We start from the raw sequence: 6,443 nt of genomic DNA on the forward strand, positions 1-6,443 counted from the left end.
CTTCTGTACACAGTTCAACAATTTCACCACATTTGACTCAATAACTGTGTCCCGCATTTCCCCATGGCTGTGCAGCCTATGGAAATCACGCTACACTCTTACATTGCATACTAAGACTAGGGAAGGTGAAGTAACTATCCAGAGGACATGTGGGCTCTTATTACAGAACTAGGACAAGAATCTAGGTTTCTGACTTCCAGCCTAGTGTTCTTCTGGCAACAATATACTGTCTTATTATAGGCTCACTCAGGAGCAAACAAAGCTCAGGAAATGAGATCAGTCTTGTCTACATGTGATAAAACAGACCACAGATACTCCCCAGCTCTGTGACATCCTGGATACATGCTTACCCCGAGATGAGAAGAGGCAAAGATCTGTGTGTGTGTGTGTCCTCTGCTTCCCCATCCACCAGTCTCACATAACACATGTCTTGAGCTGGCAGCTGTTGAATTTGATGCCGCCCAGGGGAATGCCACTACCCATTATGAATGAAGAGACCTACAAATTTCCATGTGGATATACTTTACAATGTCATATTGAGAAGACACAGTAAGTTAAGTAAATTAAAGATAAATGAATTCATACAAAATGACATAACATACAAAGTTTAGAAAATGTAAAACAATGTATATAGCTTTAAGAATATATGCCTGTATAGTCTAAGAGTGGTTCCCCTGGGTGGTAACTGGGTGGAGAAATGGAAGCATAAAGGGACAGGAGGGCTATGATGACAGTGCCTTGAAATCATGGCTGTGAATCCTATGGAGTTTCATTTTTTCTGGGCGATGTTTTTCAGTTCTCTAAGAGCCATTTTCAGTGTTGGGATCAGTAGGAGTGTGGGGAGGGGTGAAGATCTTGGCCTTGACCCAGTGATGTCTAGATAAACTGGAAATTTGCCCTGACAGTTTTTTCTCTATTGTGCAAGGCAGGGCCAAATGATGTCATTGGGACATGCAGATGTCTCTGTCCTCTTCTTTTGGCTAGTGCCAAGAAAAGTGATCTTTGTAATCAACTGATACTCCTTCCCCAACCCAGACCCAGTAGGCTGCCACTTCTGTACCTGTGGCTACAGGCCAGGCTCCTGGAAACTGAAGAAACCCTTTTATTTAGAGGAGTCATGTTTTGCTACCTTTAGCTACGAAAGTGATGGCTTAGCTGCAGGATAGTAGAAACGCTGGTTTGCATCTCAGTTCTGTTACCAGGGGGCACACATACAAAATAATTAATTCCTTTCTACCTTCTTTTATTCAGTTATGTGTTCATTCTTTTAAGCAGTAAATATATACTCAGGGACTACAGAAACAGAGTAAAGACACAGTCCTGCCTTATAGGTAAGTACAGACAACAAAATAGACCAACGAGGAATCAGACAACCATAGTACAACACTGTGCAACCACAGAGATAAGAGAGGTGGATGGGAGCCCGAAGGAGGGTCACCTAACAGAATGAACAAGGGCTTTTCAGGGAAAGTTTCAGAAAAAGGGCCAAATGAGGTAAGTCTTGAAAGATAAGTGGAGTTAGCCAGATGGAAAATGGGCAGCAGCAATTTTGGACAGAGCAGCAGGTGGAAAAGGCCAAAGGGCTGTGAGAGAACATAATGCATTCTGGGAACTGCCAGAGCCAGGTGTCTTGGCAGAGATGATGTGAGGACATGGGTTCTAATCAAGATGGTGCTTGTCCTCATCCCCAGAAAACATGGCCATGACAACAGAAGGTCCTGTATAAGGAGTACCTATTACATGCTAGACATTGTAATTGGAGTTTTATACACATGCACATTTAGTATCTATAAAACTTCATCGTACAGACAAGGAAGTGGTCTAGACAAGATTTGACCCTGATTTGCCGGCCTTCTAATACATGCTTTTGACATCGTTGCCACATGGGGTTAAAGATCCACTCTGTCTACCACACAGTTATTGTGGTGATCAAATAATACAAAGTAGGTGAACACTTGGAGGACTAGCAAATGCTTTCTATATAAAGCATCTTTAAGAAGAAAACTACAATCTCTGATAATGCACTGATAACTTCCACTGTATTTCCAGCTGGTGGGAGGCTAGGGATTTGAGGGAGCAAAGGAAGAAGGGGGGCAGTTTTCAGTCAGGTACATGCACTTTAATGTGCCCAAAGCAGACAACATGCCCCTGCCCTCATTTACTTATGTGCAAGGTCATCTTTAGAGAATGTATTTGTTGTAAGCTTTATCTTGGGGAACTCAAGCCAGAGTGAATTCTCACCTCTGCTTGTTATGTAGCAGTGCTGATGAGGTAGTCAAGGGCAGGGAAAGCTATCTCAGGAATTAGGATGGGTGATTGGGCATAGCACCTTCTAAATTCATATTAATAAAATAAGGTTTTCAAATGAAATCCAAGGCTGAGAAAGACATATGCATAGCTATTCTTTTAGCATGATATGGCCCAGAACTTAAACAGTAAGCAAGACTGGCTTCATAATTCTTGGGATCTGGTGCAAAATAAAAATGCAGGATCACTCGTTTAAAAATGAGTTGAATTTCAGGACAGCAACAGGAGAACATGAGAGTTTCCCTTCTGAGCATAGAGTGTTGTGCAACTGTGCAGGTAGTTACACAAGGCCCCAGCTACAAGTTAGGAATTTCCCATGTAATTTAGTGAAGGGTGTTGGGGGTGGCTAAACTTTGTAGTGAAAATGATTTGTTTTGGAGCAGAGAAAAAGAAAACAAAAAGAAAAGGGACAAAATCTAGGTCGATTTGGAAGACTACATTTCCTTATTTCTCTCTTCTACTTTCAGGTCCCAAACTTTTGTTCCCCTTGACTGAGTTAATATGTTACCAGCCTCTTTGTTAATTTGTTTCAATGACACGTAGCTTTTATTGGGTATCTTTCTAAATGGCTAAACTGCAACAAAAGCTGACTCTTTTTGCCTCATTCTTGGGGGCGGGGGGGTGTTGGAATCAAGCAGCTTATGTATCCTGTGCTTGTCTCGCAGTGTCCATAATTGGAATTTACCTTACCTATTTTCCAATTACTCCAAATATCCATTTTCTAAGGTGCTACCTCCCCAGATGATTAGCTGTGTTTCTTAAATTCGTATATCACGCAGCTCTAATTTTGGTGTATTGATTTTAGAAGCTTTGGTATTTATTGATTGTCAATAAAGTTTCATGCTGTAAATAACATTAATAAAAGTAAATTTATAACCTTTCTTTGAATTAACTCTATTGAGCCAAATTAAAAAAAAATCTCTTTTGGCTTAATTTAATTATTTAACAGAAATTTATTGTATTTGCTTCATGAGTGTTTAAAATTTTTTAAAGGAAAGGAGGAGTTTAATTTTAAGAATGGTAATATTCTAGAAAATATTGGCTAAAAAGTCATTTTTGTTGTTGTTTTAAACAAGGAAAACAGATTTCCTTGTGAATATACTACATGTCACATTGTTCTTTATACTTTTGTACCCTGAAAATCATTTAAAGTTTCCTCTAGATTAAAGAGATTATGAAAGTCTGCTCTGGGGAGTAGTCAGTTGTCATTTTAGAAATTCATCTTTCAGGGGTGTCACAAAGGCCACACTTCGTAGGCATTTACTACAAAAAGTTAGCTCTTTTTAATCCCCGATCAACATCAGGCCCTTTCTCTAATTAGCACAATGCATTTTTGTTTGTGAAATTAGAGGCTCATAAATTAACACAACTGTTGGAAATAGGCTGTCAGTGGTGAGATCGGTGGTATTCAAGATATATAGATGGCCTAAAATATTTTGGAGACATTACTAATACTTACAGGAGCGAAGTACATTCCTAAATGAACCTGTGTCTAGACATTGGTCAAAGGTTTTCTGGTTAAAATATAAGGGTAACAGAATCCTGTTTTTGCAGTGTTGTTTATGCTTCAAGTTAGCTTCATGCAAGATGTGGACAGATCTCTAAAAGGGCAGAGAGCCGAACTTACAGAACGTTTCTCACCTGCTTGCTAATAAATGATTATATACAAAATGTCAATATATGTGGCGGTATTTGACTTGTGACTTGATTTCATGATAACGAAGTGGTGGCTTTGTGAAGATGTATCCAAATCTTACCCTATTCAGATATTTTATGCTACTGTTATATAAAATAACCAAAAATTTTGCATGGTCAAGTGGATGTAGATGTGGACATGATCCAGATCTGCAATAGCCAGTTTCGTCAATGGATGGAATTTTGCAAGGTAAGTGGGACCTATAAAGAAAGGGGCAAGAGATTTGAAGTATTAGTAATGCAAGTGATTGATCAACAGGCTATCAAATGAATAAGGAGGGTTGTGAAGCCAAGAGGGAGTTTACATGCTAAGAACATGTGGTGGAATCAAAAGTTGATAAGGAGAAAGAATTGTTGCCACTCTGTTTAATGCTTTCTTTCTTCACACCCTCTCCCCAAAAGAAAACAGGTTTCAGTAAACATCAAGTATCTCCTAAATAAAGAGACTGGACCCTTGATGTAATACTTTATTGTTCATTATGGTAACTTCTTAATTCTGCAAATGTGTATTCTCTGAAGAGAAATTGTAATGAAGGCCAACCTTTACCCTTCCTGGTTTCTTTTCATCTATGCAGAGATAGGATGTACTAAATGAATACAAAGATATTTAGCATCACTTTTTACAAAATAAAATTTTTTTAATATTTGCTCTAAAAATTTAACATAAAATTTTTTCTATGAAAATGAATTTTGGGTTAACCACTATTTTATTTTACATTGAAAACAGAAATTCAAACAGCTTATTATCCACGTTAGTGTGACTTTATTATTCCAATCCATTTTTTACATAATTTTGCTACATCTTCCTCAGGAAAGTAAAAGTTGCAACAACTTTATTGCTCATTTTAAGAATTTCATGAAAGATATATCAACTCCGTAAAAAATACCAAACAATAGTTTATACCCCAAAACTATTTGAACTCCTGGCCTGGAAACCTTGGCATTGCTGTAATCACCAATCCTGAAGTATTGTATCTTGGTCTTTACCCACTTAAAATCAAGTCCCACATGGAAAACATACCTTATATCAGATTTCAAAACCTCAGAAATAATCTGGGATTCTCTTCTGAAATGCTATTAAGACTGCAGTAAGAATAAATGAAGTTATAAACATATTTATGTTAATGTTCATTATTTTTACATTAGTTTATCAGTTTCCTTTTTGTAAAACCATAAGCTAACTTTCTTTTCACGTCCCAAATGTCTTTATTTATTTTATTTTATTTTTTTCAAATTTTAAATTTCTTTTATTTTTTGGTTTTTCAATTACAGTTGTCCCATTTTTCCCCCATTGCTCCCCGCACCCAGCCCATCCCTTCTCCCACAATCATATCCCTCCCCGTTATCCATGTCCATGAGTCATTTATACACGTTCCTTGACTAGACCCTTCCCTTACTTATCCCCCTTCTCTCCCTCCCCCTCCCCCTACTGACTACTATTCTACTCTTTGTCCTATTTAGTTTGTTTGTTTGTGTTGTTCTTTAATTTCCTGTATTAGGTGATATCATATGGTATTTTGCTTTCTTTGCCTGGCTTATTTCACTAAGCATAATTCTCTCTAGTTCCATAAGCTAACTTTTATTGACCATTAGTAAGCATTGCGGCTGAGCACTCTATAAGCACTGAGTTCTCAAAACAGCATTATGTGATGTATACTATTATTATAGGTACTACTGTTATAATATATTTTACAGAATGGAAAAATGAGGCTTAATAGGATCAAATAATTTCTCTAAGATTATACAAATAAGAAGGAGAAGGACCAAGATCTGAGTCCAGGTGATTTATTCTCAGAGTCCACCATTTAAACCACTACAACTCCCTTCTAATCCTTTTAGACATGAATCGTTGTCATCCATGTGAGGGGTATTTTGTAGTCTTTTCTCCTTCTTGCTTTTCTAATCTATATCAGAATAAGAGCTAATGTAATATGTAGTATCCTGACCCAATCCAAATGCTTGCTGCTCTAAAGCTGAAAACAGAACCAACATACTGTGAGAAAGTTAATTTCCAAGAGTTATAAAATCATCCATTCTTATTTTGGAGCCTGCGATGACTATGAGGAAAAGAGAGATAATGACATTTAAAGTACTCAAGTCTATCAATAAGAGATGAACTTGCATTTATTTAAGGCAATTTGCAAAGAGATTTGTACATCTCATTTCAATAGTTCCATCAAGGTCTTGACTCATTGCTTTAGATTCTATAAATCACATTAACCTAGCAAATGATAGTAGAATGCTTAGTAATAATGTCTAACTGGGACATTTCTAGAGAACCTTTGTTGTTTTATTAGGTGATAATGGATGAGAGTGTAGGGAGCATAGGGCTATAAAAGGTGCTTGCAGTCAACCTGCTTATGCCAAGTTCAATACAATGGCTTTCTAAGCCAACTATTCAAATAAATCGACGTCATTATGGTACATGAATTTTAAAAAGG

At 37.3% G+C, this 6,443-nt stretch overlaps 1 long non-coding RNA gene across 1 annotated transcript; it reads left to right on the forward strand.

The window, feature by feature from the left end:
* Nucleotides 1-373: 373 nt before the first annotated feature.
* On the forward strand, nt 374-4,471 carry LOC150019537 (uncharacterized). The gene is made up of 3 exons (XR_016509258.1): nt 374-549; nt 1,252-1,331; nt 4,405-4,471. It is a non-coding gene; the product is annotated as an uncharacterized LOC150019537 (long non-coding RNA).
* The last annotated feature ends 1,972 nt before the right edge of the window (nt 4,472-6,443 follow it).

The sequence above is a fragment of the Furipterus horrens genome, unplaced genomic scaffold (genome assembly GCF_987537825.1).
Source record: "Furipterus horrens unplaced genomic scaffold, mFurHor1.1.pri manual_scaffold_2, whole genome shotgun sequence".
In the NCBI taxonomy this organism is placed as follows: domain Eukaryota; kingdom Metazoa; phylum Chordata; class Mammalia; order Chiroptera; family Furipteridae; genus Furipterus; species Furipterus horrens.